Below are 18,846 nucleotides of genomic sequence, written 5' to 3'. Positions count from 1 at the left end.
CTCGCCTCCTTCCTCTCTCTTTTCCTCGCCCCTCTCCCTCTCTCGTCTCCCCCACTCTCTCAACCCCTCTCTCTCTTACTCCTTCTCCCTCTCTCTCTCCCCCTCTCTCTCTCACCCTCTCTCTTTCTCCGCCTCCCTCACTTTCTCTCAACCCCATTCCTCCCTCTCTCTGGTCCCCTCCCTCTCTCTCTCGCCCCCACACTCTCTTGCTCACCTCTGTATCTCTCTCGTACCCCTCCCTCTCCTTTTCTCACCCCTCCCTCTCTCTCTCATCCCCCTCCCTTTCTCTCTCTTGCCAGCCCTCCTATTCTGTCTCTCGCCCCCTCTCTCTCTCACAACCTCTCCCTCTCTCTATCACCCCCTCCCTCTCTCTCTCCCGGTCTCTCTTTCTCCGCCTCCCTCTCTCTCTCTCACCCCCTTCCCTCTAGTCCCCACCCCTCTCGCTCGCCCCCCCTCCATCTCGGTCACCCCCTCCCTCTCTCTCTCGTACCCCTCCCTCTTTCTCTCGTCCCCTTCTCTGTCTCATCCCCCTCCTTCTCTCTCTCGACCCCCCTCTCTTTCGCCCCCCTCCCTCTCTCTTTCGCCCACCTCCCTCTCTCATTCGCCCCCCTCCCTCTCTCTCTCACTCCTCCCTCTCTCTCTCGCCCCATCCCTCTCTTTCGCCGCCTCCCTCTCTGTCTCATCCTGCCTCCCTCTCTCTCACGTCCCCCTCAATCTCTCTCTCTCGTGCCCTCCCGCACTTTCGTTACCCCTCCCTTTCTCTCTCTTGACCGCGCTCCCATTCTGTCTCTCTCCCCCTCCCTCCCTCTCTCTCGTCCCCTCCTTCTCTCTCAGCCAATCCCTCTCTCTCTCAACCCCCTCCCTCCCTCCCTTTCTCTCAACCCCCCTCTCTCTCGCTTCCTCCCACTCACCCCCTCCCCCCTCTCTCTCGCCCCGCTCTCTCTCTCACACCCCTCCCTCGCTCTGTCACTCCCTCCCTCTCTCTCTCTCTCGTCCCCCTCCCTCTCTCTCTCTCGCCCACCCTCCCATTCTCTCTCTCGTCCCCCTCCCCCTCTCTGTCACTCCATCCCTCTCTCTCACGCCTTCCCTCTCTCTCTCGCCCCCTCCCTCTCCCTCTCGTCCCGTCCTCCTCTCTGTGTTTCGTCCCCTCCCTATCTCTCTCACCCCCTCTGTCTCTCGCTCACCTCTGTCCGTCTGTCTCTCTCTCTCCCACCCCCCTTCTCTCTCTCTCACCTCCTCCCTCTCTCTCTCTCAACCCCCTCCCTCTCTCTCTCTCGCCCCCTCACTCTCTCTCTCGCCCGCCTCCCTCTCTCTCTCTCCACCTCCCTCCCTCTCTATCGCCCCCTCCCTCCCTCTCTCTCGCCCCAGCCCTCTCTCTCTTGCCACCTCCCTCCCTCTCTCTCTCTCGCCCCTTCCCTCTCTCTCTATCGCCCCTTCCCTCTCTCTCTATCACCCCCTCCCTCTCTCTCTCGCCCCACCCCTCTCTCGCCCCCCTTCCTCTCTCTCTCTCTCGCCTCCTCCCTCTCTCGTCCGCCCCCTCCCTCTCTCTCTCGCCCTCTCACACACCCATCTCTCCTTTGTGCCCTTCCTCTCTCTCACCATCTCTCTGTCTCGACCTCTCTCTTTCTTCTCTCTCTCCTCTCTCTCTCTCTCTACCCCCCTCTCTCTCTCACCTCCCTCTCTCAACCCACTCTCTTCATACCTCTATCTCTATCTCTTCCCTCCTCTATCTCTCTCTAGCCACCCCGTTTTCTCTTGCACCCATCTCCCAACCCCTCTCGCTCTCTGCCCTGTCTTTTTCTCTCTCTCTCGCCCCCCAATCTCTCTTGCTCCCTTTCTCTCTCTCGTCGTTCCTCTCTCTCTCTGTCTCTTTCTCTCTCCTGCCCCCTCGCTCCTCTCTCAGTCTCACTCTGTCTCTCTCTCGCCCCTCTCTCTCATTATCTCCTCCCGTTTCTCTCTCTCTCCCCCCCTCTCTCTCTCTCAACCCTCTCTCTTCGTACCTCTATCTCTATCTCTTCCCTCCACTATCTCTCTCTCTCTGCCTGTCGCCCTTCTCGCTCTCCACCTCCCTCGGTGTCTGTCTCTTCCCACCTCTCTCTCTTTCCCTCTGACTGAATCTCTCTCACTCCTGTCCCTCCCTCCCTCCCTCTCTCTGTGACATACTCTGTCTCCCTGGTCATTCCCTCTCCCTCTGACCCAGAGACTGGGGGTGTTTGGGGGTGAGGCTGCGTGTGGGGGGTGTGGGTGAGATGTGGCAGGTGGGGAAAATGGCGTAGAGGTGGAATTGTGGGAGGGAGACTGCGACGGCATTGGAGAGAAATGGGGGAGAGGGAAGAGTGGAGGCAGGTGGAGAAACCGGGTTTGGAGGGTGTGTGTGTGCGTGTGAGAGAGAGAGAGAGAGATAGTGGGATGAGGTGAGGTTTGAGAAAGGGAGTGTGTGCTGAAAGAGAGCGAGAGAGAATTCAGGAGAAAGAGTAGGGGAGAGGTAAATGGGGAGGCCAGGTTGGAGTCGGGGGGAACAGAGGGAGTTAAACCCAGCCCCTGAGCTCAGGGCGCGGTGCCCTCCCCTTCCCTGAGGACCAGGATTGGGGCTGAGTCTGTCTGCCTCCAGCCCAGTTTCTTCAACACAAAGACACACAACAACATCGGTCACTCTGCTGCTCGGCACGCTTTGATCAACATTTTTATTGGTTACAAATGGAAGTGATGGAGGCAGTCAGTGGGATAGTGCCTTTTCTCACTGGCCCCTGAGTTGTGAGAAACATTGAAATGTTTCCCTGTAATCCCCCTGGGGGATAAGGATGGACAAACCAGCGCTACCCTCAGTCTGTTACCATAGCGACAGGCTGCTCCATCGCTGAAACACTGAACTGAAATGAGAAAATCCCGGATGGTGTGATTAATGAGGGAATTTGATGGATGGATGGATTTGGGTGAAGGGATATTTCAGCACATTCTTCAGCTGCTGCCTGAACTTAGTTTGGGTCACGGCATAAATCGCGGTGTTTGTGCAGCAACTAAGGAGCTGCAGCATGAAGCCCAATTCCTGCACAAAGTAATCGAGATACACAGACTGATACCCAAAATCATACATCCGTCTCCATATAGAATACAGCATTAACGTTGACCATAATAGGATGAAATTGGCCGAGATCACAAACAGTAAAATGATGGATTTTTTTCGGTTTCTCATTTCTGTGTCAGACTGAGCGTCCCCATTGGTGTGAGCGCGGAGTCTCCTGCGGGCTCTGCTGGTCACTAAAATGTGTCTGACAGTGAGAACATTGAGCAGCAGAATCAGGAGAAATGGGACACACGGGGTTAGAATGTGGTGGAGGAACTCGATTGTGACCCAGACACTGGAGAATAGAACAGCGGCTGTTACATCACAAAACCAGGGGGCGTTGTCCAGCAAATACCGAGCCGTGAGCATAAAATACCAGAAAATGTTCTTTAAACAGCTCAGCACAGTCACTGCTCCCAGAACCACAGCCGCCGTTTTCTCACTGCAATATTTACTTTTCAGCTTCTGGCAACAAATGGCCACAAACCGATCAAAGGTGAAAGTGACGGTGAACCAGACAGAGCAGTCAGTGGCTGCATAAAGCAGGACGGCGTGGATATTACACACGGGGACGGAGTTCTTCAGGAAATAAAACTGTTCCCGATAAACAATGGGAATGTGTCTCAGGATCAGGTCGAGGATAATGACCAGGAGATCTGCCGCTGCCATGGCCCCCAGGTAACGTCTGACACATGGAGACAATCCACAATCTTTATAAAGCAGGACGTAGATGGTCACTACGTTAACTGTGAGGAACGAAAACAAACCCATTATCCATCAGCCTGGAGGCAAAGGGACCCGTTTGATCGGGGACCCAGTGAGAATTTCAAATGTGTCCCTGTATTCAGGGATTTATTAAAATAATTGGAGCTGGAATAACAAATGGGAAGGTCAGAATTACTGACAAAAATGTGACATAAACCACAAGAAACCCTCCTTCCCCAAACACACAGATACACATCAATAAGGACAGATGGTTTCTAGAACATTGCCGCACACTCGATCACTCGAGAGCAGACGCAGGTCACTCTTTCCCAGTTCCTAACACGGAGGGTGGAAACGTTGCTGTCCTGAAGGGTTCTCTACCAGTTTCCACGAAGACAGACAGAGTTTGGGAATTCCTGTAGTTTGGTCTAAATTGTAGTCGATCCTGTGTTGGGAAGAAATGTAAACGCAGGGAAAACGTATTCACCCCTTTAACTGTCGGGGACAGAACATTCCGGGGAGTGTCAGTTATAGAATGTTGGGCACAGAACGTTCCGGGGAATGTCAGTTATAGAATGTCGTGGACAGAACGTTCCGGGGAATGTCAGATATAGAATGGCGGGGAAAGAACGTTCCGGGGAATGTCAGTTATAGAATGTCGGAGACTGAACGTTCCGGGGAATGTCAGATATAGAATGTCGGAGACTGAACGTTCCGGGGAATGTCAGTTATAGAATGTTGGGGACAAAATGTTCCGGGGAATCCCTTGACCTGTCCATCACCTTTGTCCCCTACCCACCCCATCAACATGATGTACTGTGCCAGGACACACTGTAACATTAATGGGGTGAGAGACGGAGGGTCCCATCACAGGAATGGGAACTAAAGGCATTGCCAGATCAGCTGAAATAGTTCGATATACCACATTCTCACTCCACCTCACAGAACCAGCCCAGACACCATAAACCCAGAGGAGATATATGTTCACAGTGGAACACTGTGTAGACCAAGCCAGTGTACAACTCAGCAATCTGTCCAGATTCATCCATTGCACTGCTCAGTACAACCGAGCAATCTGTCCAGAGCGGAACACTGCACAGATCATATCAGAGCACTTAACTTCAAATGCCGGCTAGACATCTGTGCACGATGGAAAGCTGCGATAGATGCTGGAATCCAAAGTGGACAGGTAGGAAGCTGGGAGAATAGAGCAATCCAGGCAGCATCAGGAGGTGGGGAATTCGACGTTTCGGGTGTAACCTTTCTGCAAGAGTGCTGAAGGAGGGCTACACCTGAAACATCAAATTCTACACCTCCTGATGCTGCCTGGCTTGCAGTGTTCCTCCAGCAAGTATTCAGCATGGGAAGCAGTGCAACCACACCCGTGCATTGATATATAAACCCAGACTAAACATCTGTCCAGCACGGGGTGCTGTGCAGACCACAGCAGTGCATTGGTCTATAAACCCGGACGAGATATCTGTCCAGCACGGGGTGCTGTGCAGACCACAGCAGAGCACAAATGTGTGAACCAGGAACGAATATTCATCCAGCATGGGGAGCTGCACTGACCACATCATTGCATTATCTATAAACCTCTACAAGACAGTCTGACCAGCACATCGACCTGTGCAGTGATCATCCGTGAATTAATCTGCAACCCAGAAGCAGTTACCCTCCCAGCATATAGGACTGTGTACACCACCGCAGTGCATTGATCTGTAATCCAGGAGCATTTACACATCCAGCATGTAGGACTGTGTACACCACCCCAACGCATTGATCTGTAACCCAGGAGCAGTTACCCTCCCTGCGTGTAGGGCTGTGTACACCACCCCAATGCATTGATCTGTAACCCAGGAGCAGTTACCCTCCCTGCATGTAGGGCTGAGTACCCCACCCCAGTGCATTGATCTGTAACCCAGGAGCAGTTACCCTCCCAGCATGTAGGACTGTGTACACCACCCCAGTGCATTGATCTTTAACCCAGGAGCAGTTACCCTCCCTGCATTTAGGGCTGTGTACCCCACCCCAGTGCATTGATCTTTAACCCAGGAGCAGTTACCCTCCCTGCATGTAGGACTGTGTACCCCACCCCAGTATATTGCTCAGTAACACTGTGTTACGAGGCCAAGCTGGATTCCTGGTGCTATCTTATCAAACACAACTCATTGACTACCCAAACACCCCTCCCCCACCACATGGTGTCCCTCTCATTCAGTACCAGCCCGGTTCTCCCACCCACCATGGCTGGAGGGACTCACAGTTGCCCGGGTGCCCCTGGATATTCCGTGATCCCTGGCACTGGTGCCGTATTTAACAAGCCAATGGGCACACGGCTGACCTTTCTCTGTTAGGAGCTGCCCTGTACAGTTTACCCCGAGCATGGCAGATAAGGGGCAATTACACCACGGTTTGCTGACAGGGACACGGAGCTCCTGGTGGATGGGCTAGTACAGAGGGGGACCATTCTCTTCCCAGAAGGGCCACACCACCAGACTCACGGAGCATGGTCTGTGCTCCCCACCCAGCTCAGTGCAGTATCTGCGGTCTGAAGAAATACCCAGCAATACAGGACAAGCATCAATAACCTTCCCCGCTCTGCCAGGATAAGTGTCACTGTATTCTCTCTGCTCCCTCACACTCACGGTATATCTGTTATAGCACCTACCCCCAAACAAAGCTCATGCTCATATACACGCAGTGCGCTCTGTTCCTGCAGCCTCTTTATAACGGTGCAGCCTGTTTTAAACTGTCTTTCTTTATCTTTCAGACCAAAGTGCATCACCTCACATTGCTCTGCATTGATTCCCGTCTACCAACGTGTCACTGTCCTGTTAGAGTTCCACACTGTCCTCCATAGATTTTACAATTCTTGCAGGTTTTGTACCATTTACAAACATTAAGATTGTCATAGTGTCACAGTCCCATGAAACAACTGAAATCCTATCCCACACGCAGGAGTGTGAGCAAGTGAAATACTGATATATTCCCACGGACAGAGTCGAATAATGACATACTGTCAATGGAGCAACAAAAATCCTGACTCATACGAGACAGAGTAGATGAAATATTGACAAACCACAGAGCAAGAGAAATCCGGATAGGTTCCACTTATCTATATTCTCCAGGGTATAATGGGATGAAGTTGAAATTTTGTACTGTACCTTTAAGAGAGAGTGAATGCTGCTCTGAACTGAGAGCTTAGAAGCCCCTGTGATATGAAAGGATGACAGACCCAGAAACAGTATATTGCTGCAGAGCTGGAGTCTGGTTATAAGCAGTTAAGAGATAGAGGGTCTTTCAGTTCAGTTTCAGTGTTAAAAAATACATTGTTGTTTTTATTTAAACAGTGGAATTTGGGAGTTCTCTGTCACTCATATTTTAACAGTTTACGAGTCGAATTGAGCATTTAATTATGTTTAGTTTAAATTAGAAGATGCGATCTATGCCGTGTCCTAACAATTGCTGTGTGTGTGTCTGTGTGTCTCTGTGTGGGGCAGGTCTGGCTGTCTCTGTGGTGCTGAAAGTAATGCAATGTCTCCCTCTGCTGGTCTCCTCACGCCACTTCACCGGCATTGGCAGTGGGTGAAAACCAACAGGGATTCATTCAGATAGGGGGAGGGAGAGGGCAGCTGCTCACAGCACCATCCAAACTGATGTCTTATCCGTGTACTGATCTAAATATCCTTTAAACGTTGTAACTGTCCCTGTTTTCACCACTTGATCTACAAGTTCATTCCACACACAAGTCAGCTCCTGTCTAAAATAATTACCTCTCCTGACTTTTGTAAATCTTTTTTCCTCACGCCTTAAAATATCCCTCAGTTTTGAATCCCCAGCTCTAGGAAAAATACATCAGCCCTTCAGCTTATCTGTACCCCTCACTGTTTTATAAACCTCTGCAAAGTTACCCCTCCATCTCATACTCTCCAGTGAAAAATGTCCCAGCCTATTCAGCCTCTCCTTATAGCTCAATCCCTCCATTTCCAGCAACATCCAGGTTAAACTCTTCTGAACACTCTCCAGCTTAATAATATCAAGGTCAATAATATCAAAGTGAATAGTCAATGTATTTTATAAGGGTAGTGGAGATCAAAACTAGTGGACATAGTTGTAAGGTGAGAGTAGAAACATTTAAAAGTGACCTAAGGGGCAGCTTTTTCCCCCAGAGGGTGGTGTGCCTATGGAATGAGCGGACAGGATGACCAGACTGGACACAGTATTCCAGGAGAGGTCTCACCAATGTCCTGTACAACCACAACATGACATCCCAATTCCGATACTCAAAGGTCTGAACAATGAAGACAAGTGTGTTAAACACCTTCTTAACCGCATTATCGATATGCAATGGAAATTTTAAAGAATTATACCTGATGGCCGAGGTCTCTGTCCTACAACACTGCCAAAGGCCCTACGTTTAATTGTGTAAGTCCTACTCTTGTTGGATTTACCAAATCCAATACCACGCATTAATCCAAACTAAAATCCATCTGCCATGCCTCGGCCAGTGAGTGACATTACCACCTCCTCACCTTCCCCGTTTAATTTTAAAATGCCCACCCCTATCCAGGAGACCTGCACACTCCAGCCTTGATTTTCACGAAGACCCTGAGCTTGGTTTGCCTTGTGTGGTTAGGGGGAGGAGGGACGGATTGCAGACAAAGTCAGTGGGGAGGAGAGGCTGGGCAGTACTCAGCGGCCTGGTATCATTTCATGGTTTTAGGCAGAGGGCAGACACACGTGAGAGTTGGGTTATACTGATCGATGTTTTATGACCAGAAATTATGGTCTTGCTCCGTGCCTGGTGTTCAGTAATAAATATCTATTTGAGACCCTTCATTGGGCAGAGTATGTCTGCAGGATTTCTTTCCCTAATATTGTAGACTACAGATAATAGCGATTAAAGATGTTCATAGTTAATTTCGATCTTGCACTTATTTAAGAAAACAACGTTTTTTGTGTAGTTCAGTAATGGTAACCTGATTATAATAAATCCACACCGAGCTGAACGCTGCCCCTTAAAATGTGACCCAAAATCTGGGTATAGTAGTGTAGTGGGTAGTGTCCGTGCCTCTGAGTCATGGCTCTGGGGTTTGATTCCAATTCCTGAAATTGTTTTGTAGTGTTCCTAGCTATGGACCAGAAGGTGTGGATTCAAGTCTTGCCTGCTGCAGAGGTATGTCACAGCATGTCAGGACAGGCTGATGAACAAACACACAGGAGAATAATGTTACAGCTTTATGGGTATTGCCGAGTGGTGCTCGTGTCCCTACCTCTGGGCACAAAGGTCTAGGTGTAAATCCCACAGAAGTGTCTCCTAATATATCTGAACAAAGTGATGAAACTGGGTTTAGAATTGTGACTTGATGGAGAAAGAACAGGTGTGGTGTTGAATGTCAGCATTTAGGCACGGGATTATTGAAAGTACAGCCATTTGTGTTGATTGAAGTCACATTTCACAGCAGGAAAGGTTTATAAAATCAGAACAGTCATGGATAGGGTTTGTAGTCAATGTTTTCCCCCAGGTTAGGGCCGTCAAAAACCAGAGAACATTTGGGAAAGTGAGAGGGGAAAGACGTTGAAGAGGCCTAAGGGGCAACTTTTCACACAGAGGGTGGTGTGTGTGTGTATGGAATGAGCTGCCAGAGGAAGTGGTGGAGGCTGGTACAACTCCATCATGTAAAAGGCATCTGGATGCTGACAGGCCTGCCGAGCTTTTCCAGCAATTTCTGTATTTGTTGAAACAAAACATTCATTATAACACAGTTTTCTGTGTTAGCTGTTTGGATACAGGATTGGCTGGCCAACAGAAGACAGCGAGTGGTAGTGGAAGGAAAATACTCTGCCTGGAAGTCTGTGGTGAGTGGTGTTCCACAGCGATCTGTCCTTAGGCCTCTACTGTTTGTAATTTTTATTAATGACTTGGAAGAGGGGATTGAAGGATGGGTCAGCAAGTTTGCAGATGACACGAAGGTTGGAATTGTCGTTGACAGTATAGAGGGCTGTTGTAGACTGCAGCGGGACATTGACAGGATGCAGAGATGGGCTGAGAGGTGGCAGATGGAGTTCAACCTGGATAAATGAGATGTGATGCATTTTGGAAGGTCGAATTTGAAAGCTGAGTACAGGATTAAGGATAGGATTCTTGGCAGTGTGAAGGAACAGAGGGATTTGGTGTGCAGGTACATAGATCTCTTAAAATTGCCACCCAAGTGGACAGGGTTGTTAAGAAAGCATATGGTGTTTTGGCTTTCATTAACAGGAGGATTGAGTTTAAGAGTCGTGAGATCTTGTTGCAACTCTATAAAACTTTGGTTCGAACACACTTGGAATACTGCGTCCAGTTCTGGTCGCCCTATTGTAGGAAAGATGTGGATGCGTTGGAGAGGGTTCAGAGGAGGTTTACCAGGATACTGCTTGGCCTGTAGGGCATATCTTATGAGGAGAGGTTGACTGAGCTCAGAATTTTTTCATTGGAGAAAGGGAGGAGAAGAGGGGACCTAATTGAGGTGTAAAAGATAATGAGAGGCATAGATAGAGCTGATAGCCAGAGACTATTTGCCAGGGCAGAAATGAATAACACGAGGGTTCATAGTTTTAAGCTGGTTGGAGGAAAGTATAGAGGGAATGTCAGAGGCGGGTTCTTTACACAGAGAGTTGAGAGAGCATGGAATGCGTTGCCAGCAGCAGTTTGTTTAGCAAGGTCATTGCGGACATTTAAGAGACTGCTGGATATGCATATGGTCACAGACATTTAAGGGTGCATACATGATGATCAATGGTTGGCACAACATGGTGGGCTGAAGGGTCTGTTCTGTGCTGGACTGCTCTATGTTCTATGCTCTATGTATTCTGAATACATTAAACGTTTTATTTTTTTAATGACGCAGGGCCATATAAACATATCTTCAAATCGATCGAGACCATTTTCTGCTCAGGGTATGGCTCTGTGTATGACAGCAGCAATGATGCACCGACATGGAACAGGGAATGTGATGGAGACATAGTTTGGACAATGTACAAGGAGACCTCACATGGTCCAGTTTGGGAGAGAATGGCATTATTGTGTGTTTCAACTTAGAGAGGGAGAAAATGTCATCTGCTCGAGAAGAAACGGCCCATTGCACTCTCTCTCTCCTTCATTATTCCTCATCACAGTAACGTGTGCGAGCTAAAACAAAACTCTACTGTCATCATTACCATTCCTATTTTTATAGAATCCCTGCAGTGTGGAAAAAAGCATGTCGGCCCAACAAGTCCATACCAACCTTCCAAAGTGTGAGCTTCCCATGCCCTTACAGTTACCACTGACTCGTGCACCTAAAGTAGAAATCGCTGAACACGATGGACTATTTGATCAATCCACTTGAATTATACAGCTTTGGACTGTGGGAGGAAACGGGAGCACCCATCAGAATCTCACGCAGACAAGGGGAGAAGATCCAAACTCCACGCAGGTAGACGCCCGAGGCTGGAATTTAACTCATGTCCCTGATGCTGTGCGGCAACAGTACGAACTACTGAACCACTGTACTAACCTGGACCCTCCTGCCAGCCTAATGCAAAGGTAATTCAGCCAAATCCAACTCTCCCAGGATAAAATCCCATTGCTGGCAGCTGTGTGAGTAGAATTTTTGAGAAGAAGAATAACATTTTGGATAATCTTGAATTTTTCCTTTTGCCATGAGTTACACTAATATTTGGACAATGTTCTTGCAACGTGAAATTGCAGAGATTTTGGTGTGTGTGTGCGTGTGTGTGTGTGTGTGTGTGTGTGCGTTAGAACGGGAAATATCGATTCTTTATTTGCAATATCCAAACAATTTGCCATTCATCATTCCATCATAGTTGGAGTAACATTGCACTGGATCATAAACGTGCTATTTGAGCAGATAAAAGAAACTAGCCTGACTTGTTCCTAAAACTGACCCTGACCCAGTCTGAGACCGATAACATCGGCCTCGTTACATTTAACATTGTTGTGAGCAGTGGAGGAGTGGGACGAGAAATGGGACCGGTGAGCCTGATGTCGATGGTGGGTAAGTTGTTGGAGGGGATTCTGAGGGATAGCATTGACATACATTTGGGAAGGTAAGGGCTGATCGGGGTCGTCAACGTGGCTTTCTGCATGGGAAATCATGTCTCATTAATTTGATTGAGTTTTATGAAGAGGTGACAAAGAAGTTTGATGAAGGCAGTTTGGTAGACATTGTCTATATGGACCTCAGCAAGGTGTTCATAATATTCCGATTGGTAGGCAGATTAGTAAGTTTCGGTCACATGGGATATAGAAGAAGCTCATCACAATTGGCTTGAAGGAAGAGGGATATTTTTCAGACTGGAGGCTTGTGAGCAGAAATTATACACTTAATGGTAAGGGCCTGGTGAGTGTTGTGAAACAAATGGACATAGGGCTGCAGGTACATTGCTCCTTGAAAGTGAAGTTGAATGCAGAGAGTGCGGTACAGAAGACATTTTACAAATTTGCCTTGTTCAGTCAGAGAATTGAGTATAGGAGTTGTGATGGCATGTTGCATCTGTACAGGATGTTGGTAAGGCCACTTTAAGAATACTGCGTATACCTTAGTTTTCTGCAGAAAAGATTTACACGGATGTCCCAGGATTGGAGGTTTGAGTTTTAGGGAGAGGTTGATTAGTTTGAGGTGTTTCCCCCCGGAGTGTCAGAGGCAGAAGGGTGACATTATAGAGGTTTATAAAATCATCAGGGGCATGGATATTCTGAACATCCAGGATAGGGGAGCCCAGAACAGGAGAGCATATGTTGAAGGCGAGAGGGCGAGTGATTTAGAAGGGACCTGAAGGTAAATGTTTCACACAGAGAGTGGTGTGTGTACATAAAGTACTGTCAGAGGAAGTGGTGAAGGCGGTTACAATCGAACATTTAAAAAGTATCTGAAAGAGGAGGGATATTGGCCAAATGCTGGTAAATGGGACTGGATCAGATTGATATCTGATCAGAGTGAACAGATTGGACTAACGGGTCTGTTTGTATTCTGCATGACTCTGATTCTATAAGAGGGATGACGAAAAATTCTGAAAGTACCTTTCAAATCAGAATCCTCTTCACTGGAAGTCTATCATGCCTCTATGTCCACATTGATTGAAAGTTGCGTTTGTGAAATATTTGACAGAGAACGGAGTCATGGATAATGGGACGCAGACAGGAAAGTGGGGCTGAGACACAACCTGATCAGCTACAGTCTTAGTGCCTGGTCGAGAAGGTTCAACGTATCTAATGACTCACTCCTGTCCCTCAATCCCGTGTTCCTGTGCTCCATTCAGACCATTAAACCTGTTAGGCAGGAGCATTTAGACGTTACTTACTTCTATAACCTGGTGCACAGAAACAGAGGAGATCATTCGGCCCTCAAGGCTGTCCCACACCCGTTGAGGTGATTTGGGAAATGTAATTGTAAAAGCCAGGCTGGGTATGAAAGAGGCCCCTCATCTCTCTTTACAGAGCTTCCCCCCCTCTCTGAAACTTGCACTCCATTTGTTGGTCATGTTGTAGACCCAAATTCACTATGAATAAGGCCCCCATACCTCACCCAGCGTTGGCTCAGAAAATTACCTGGTCTCCCTTACGGCAACATTCAATACCAGGACATTCATGAAAATATCACCCACTAACTTTCCAATAACAGAATGTGAGAACCAGACACAGGGGCAGGTCGTTCACTCCCCAAGCCTGCCTTGCCCTTCGCTAAGATCATGACTGATCTGCTCTTGGTCTCAAATCCTCTTTCATACCCAATTCTTCATCGCGCTCAACTCTCTGACAGGTCAATATCCATCTACCTCCTCTTCAAATACTTTCAGTCATCGAGCTCCCTGAACACTCTTGGGAAGAGAAATCCTGACATTCAATACCACCTGTTTGAAGAAAACCCTTGCTGCTCCTATATCATGGCTTATTGATATGACCAAAAAAGGTTGACACAAGGCGTCAGGTAAAAATGACTGGCCCTGATATCAAGGCTTCTGTTGATTTATGTTGACATCAAGGAGCTTATCAAATCTGAACTTAATGAGAATCAGAGAAAACTCTCCAGTGTTTGGAGTCTAACATGGCACAAAGGAAGATGTTCATCATCCCAGTCCTGGGTCACCTCTGTGGGAGATCCTCAGGGAAGCTTCCTCTTCACAAACATCTTCAGCTGCTTCATCAATGTCTCCCCACCCCCACCCTCCCCACCATAAGATCCGAAGTGGAGATGGTCACTGAGGATTCGACAATGTTCAGAACAATTTGTCACCCCCGTCAGCTCCTGAACTGGACCATGTCCATGTGCAGCAAGACGTGGACTCCATCGACGCTTGTGCTTTTAAAGAGTCCGTAACATTCATATAAAGGACTGTCTGACACTACGCATTGCCACTGTAAAATAAGAGTTCATTCTGCACCTCACACTGGTTTCACAGGAATATGAGGAATTCGTTCAGCCCATTGACACTATTGGAGAAGAACAGGACAGCCCATTCGGTGCCTCCAACATATTACTCGGGAAGAGAAGGATTCTAGTGTGATGGGCCGCACCAGAGCCCCTCGACAATATTTGAAGGCGGTAGCCTAGACTCTAATGTTTTCTTACTTTAAAGAAAATGTAAAGTGTCTGTTCCAGATGCAATGTGACTGGTCAAACAACTCGGTGTGAAGCATAACACCATTTACTTAAACACAATAGATGAAATGAAACCAAAGAAAGAAGAATTTAGAATAATGTAATTATATTGGACAAGTTAAGAGAATAACAGATTTAGGAACTATTACTAATGAACTATTCCAATACTGGAAAATCACATGAATACAGCCCTTGGCAAATAGGAATATTCTGACACTGAATGACACAAATATTTATCCAATTCAATATTTAAAAACAGCACCAAGAGTAAATTCATAGAGAGTAGCTGCCAGGAGACATTCACTAAAGTTTTCAACTCGGTGGAGATCCCAAAAATTTCTGATGTTACTGAGAAACCAAAACACAGAAATCCTAATCCTAAGCTATCCATGACTTCCTTTAACAGCTGAGGTGTAAAATGAGACCCTTGGCCTGACTGAATCTCTCTGCAGAGCCCACAGCGAGTAAAAAAAGCTACCATCTCCTCTACATCCCTTTTTCTCTTAACACTTCATAATGGAATTTCCTCTGGAAATCTGTTAGATGCATCCATTATGTTTAGCAAATATTGGTTTTCACTTTTATTTTAGAAAGTGGAGCTCCATACTTAATCAGAACCCACTGAAAGGTTCTTCGAATGCAGGAATTGGCAACAAAGGTGCTGTTATTTTTATTGCCTGTGACTTCCCTACCATTTGGCATGTATGACATGTAAAACAAAAATTAACCACGTCCTTGAGCATTCCAGGCCACTAGAAATGCTTCTGCAGCTCAGCCTGAGCCTTCTGTACACCGAGGTGACCACCTGCAGTTAGTGTGTGTGTTACCCATAACACGGTATGCTACCAGTCAAATGATCTAGTGCATTTTGGCCCATTTCGCTTCTGCACTAACCTACCGTTTTTCTCCACGTTCAGGTGTTTTCCTGCACCGTGACATCACACAGGGTGTGAGTTACCTGAACATCAACTCCTTTGTCTTTTTCTTCCGTTTTTCCTTCCTGCTGTAACTTATGACAGTGGGATGTTGTTACTACACAGTCTGGAAAATTCCTGGGTATATTTCTTTTAACTCCTCAGTTCCCTACTTTTCATTTGACTTCTCCACCATGAGAAGTCTCTCCCACCTTGGATCCTATTAAATCGTTCACAAGAACAAACTGTATTCCTGGAACTGACACTCTGTCACTCACTCTCACTGTTACTTCCCCAATCCTGATTTGGCACTCCAATGTGATGTTTCTGTCCCCAACCTGCATTTCTGTCCCAATTTTACAAATTATCACGCTCTTGAATAACATGTCAGGAAGAGTGAAAATCCTTCCATCTCTTGCTATTAGAGGCTGAGAGAAAGTGAGGACTGTCAATGGTGGAGATCAGAGTTGAAAAGTGTGGGGCTGCAAAAGCACAGCAGATCAGGCAGTATCTGGGAGGCAGGAGAGTTAACGTTTCAGGCACAAGTTCTTCATCAAATAAGTTGGGGGAAGGGGGCTGAGAAATAAATAGGAAGGTGGAGGTGGAGCTGGGTGGAAGGTAGCTTGCAAGGCGATAGGTAGATGCGGGTGGGGTGTGGTGGTGATGGGTCGGGGAGGAGGGTGAAGTGGATCAGTGGTAGGACAGCTGGAACCCTCAAACTATACAGCATCAACATCGACTTCACCAATTTCCAAATCTGCCCTCCCACAACCTTATGCCAGAACCAACCATTTAAATTAGCAGCGCCCTCTTGAACTGTCTTAATTGTCCATCGTCCTTCCCAACTATTCACTCCATCCTCTCCTCCGACATATCACTATCACTCCCACCTACATCTGCCTATCGCCCTCCCAGTGACCCTCCCACCAACCCAGCTTCTACCCTCCAATTTATCTTTCAGCCCCCCTTGTCCCCCTGCCACATTCCTGCCGATGGGTTTATATCTGATATGTAGATTGTCCTGCTCTTCAGATGCTGCCTGATCTATTGTGTTTTTCTGGCACCTCACTTCTCAACTATTAGCGACAAAGCAGATCCCGTATCTCAGAAAATTATAATTTATCGTCCTTCCCCGCACCCCTCCCCACCTTCTGAATAAACTTTATCCACAGAGGCGAATTCTTCATAGAGCCCAGGCACTGACTCTGTACCTAGGCTATGAACTCTCGTACAGCTCCTGGGAGACTTGGGGTCTTCTTTAACAATTTCATTATTGCCACTGGCTTAGCCTCTTTTACCACATCTTTTCCCAAAATGTCTTCCTTCAACCCCCGCACGGTGTGTCTCAGCTTACTGCAGTGAAAACTCCTTTTCCCAGTGCCTTTCTTAAACCATCGGCTCTGTAATTTTATGTGTTTCATTCCCTTAGAGTGAGAACACCATAGGCCTTTCACCTCCTTTCAAATCCCTTGGGCTTCTTCTTTCACCTCTAGTAAAGTATTGTGCGCTACTGTTCGCTTTGTAGTGTGTGATCTCCCCTTCTCCCAGTTTCTATCCTTCACAGGATGAAAGTCCTCCCAGAAGCTAAATTTCATCTCATGCACCAATGCATATTTACCTGCCATTTCTGCCGCGCTTCTCACTTCTTGAAATTTTTATTCATTCACATGAATTTTTAGCATCTCTGGAAGCGAGTCTCTAAACGCCTCCAGTAGAATAATCTCCCTTTGAGCCTCACAGGTCTTATCCATTTTTAAGGCCAGCACCCATCTATCAAAATGAATGTGTTTAATTTTTTCAAACTCAACATAAGCCTGACCTGGTTCCATCTCTATATTTCTGAACCTCTGCCTATATTCTTCTAGTATCAATTCATAACCAACCAAAATAGCCAGTTTGATATCTGCATAATCTCTTGACCCCTCATCTGCAAATACCTAACTCCTGTGCCCACCAGCGTAGTCTGAATGAGCATTACCCAGAAGTTCACTGGACAAACCATCTGCCGAGCCATTTTGTTTTTCAAATGAAATAAAAACAGATATTGACATTTTTCTCACCGAAATATGACAATGTATTATCATAGCTGTAAACATCCCTTCATCTCTATCCTGTTAATTTAACTTCTTGTCTAATTCCCAACTTTCGAATTTCAAATTCTCTATCTCTTTTCCTCTCTTTCCCTTTCCCTTTGTTCTCTCTCTGTTTCCGTCTCTATTTTCACCTTCTAACTCCAGTTGCCATATTTGCAATTTAAGTTTTTTCTAACTCTACCGCAGTTGCCTGTTTCTCTGACACACCAAAGTGCTTGACCAACTCCGTTACAATTTCAGCTTTCCTTTTGTCCCTGGTGAAATCCAATTCCAACATTTTTTCTAATTCTAAAAACATTCCTTCATCCGACTTTGTAAACTTCCTTGGCAAATTTGGGAAGCTCTTTAGTAATGTTAAAAAATAATTCTTTCACTTTTACTTTAACCAACCACAAGTTAACAAATTTCAATGAATTTTCCCACCGGATTTTTTTGAAAATCCAGGTGACTAATTGCAATGTTTTGGAATCTGCTGGGACCTTTTGTACCACATATCTGTTCAAGTCTGTCCAAGTCCCCAGAAAGGCCCCAAACTGTTATGACATCAATGTCGAACCCCTCTGTTAATTAAACCAACACATCCAGAAAAGCTCACCTCACATCAAAATATGCTAAAATGTGGGTGACAGAGAACTCCTAAATTCCAGTAATTAACGAAAAATAATAATTTATTTGTTTGCAAGTTAGGTCACTGAGCACGAATATTTGTTTTCAGATGTTTCGTCACCATGATTAGGTGACATCATCAGTGAAGTGCTGGTGGCATGCCCCATCTCTCTATTTATAGGTTTATCTTTCTTAAATTGGGTGATGTCATTCCCGGCTTTTTTATTACAAGGGAAGATAGATAGGCTCCAAATTGATGCATTTCTTGATGGACTTCTGGTTAGAATGCAATTCCTCCGAGGACGTCCTTGCGTTTCTTAGTATGTGCTTGTGGTGTTACAGTGTAACTGATGCCCTTCTCTGTCTGTATTATGGAATATAGTGATAGTGGGTCATGTCTTTTGGTGGCCAGTTGGTGTTCATGTATCCTGGTAACAGGACAACAGGACCATTTCAATGGCGGAAAAATGATTTTGTATACATTGATTAATCAATGTTTGTGTGCAGATATTTTTCATATGTGCACAACACATTCTAAATGAACTTCGGAGACACAGTTATTGAAAAATGTTGCACATGATGTATAAAATTTAAAAAACATTATTTGATGCTCATCTAATGTGATACGTTCTCCTTCTTTCAATGTTTCCTCCTTTTCTGGAATTCTCTACTCTAATTTCTCATTCTTATCAGGTTGTGTGTTATATATCCTTTCTTCTGGTGACACAACTTATTTCACTTAATCCCCTTTCTACCGGGACTTCAACATACTGGCCTGCTGGGTTCTTTCCAAAGCTAGTGTCTGTCATATTATTGGA

Source organism: Hemiscyllium ocellatum, chromosome 29, assembly GCF_020745735.1.
Source record: "Hemiscyllium ocellatum isolate sHemOce1 chromosome 29, sHemOce1.pat.X.cur, whole genome shotgun sequence".
NCBI lineage: Eukaryota > Metazoa > Chordata > Chondrichthyes > Orectolobiformes > Hemiscylliidae > Hemiscyllium > Hemiscyllium ocellatum.
Note: the sequence above shows the minus strand (reverse complement) of the source record.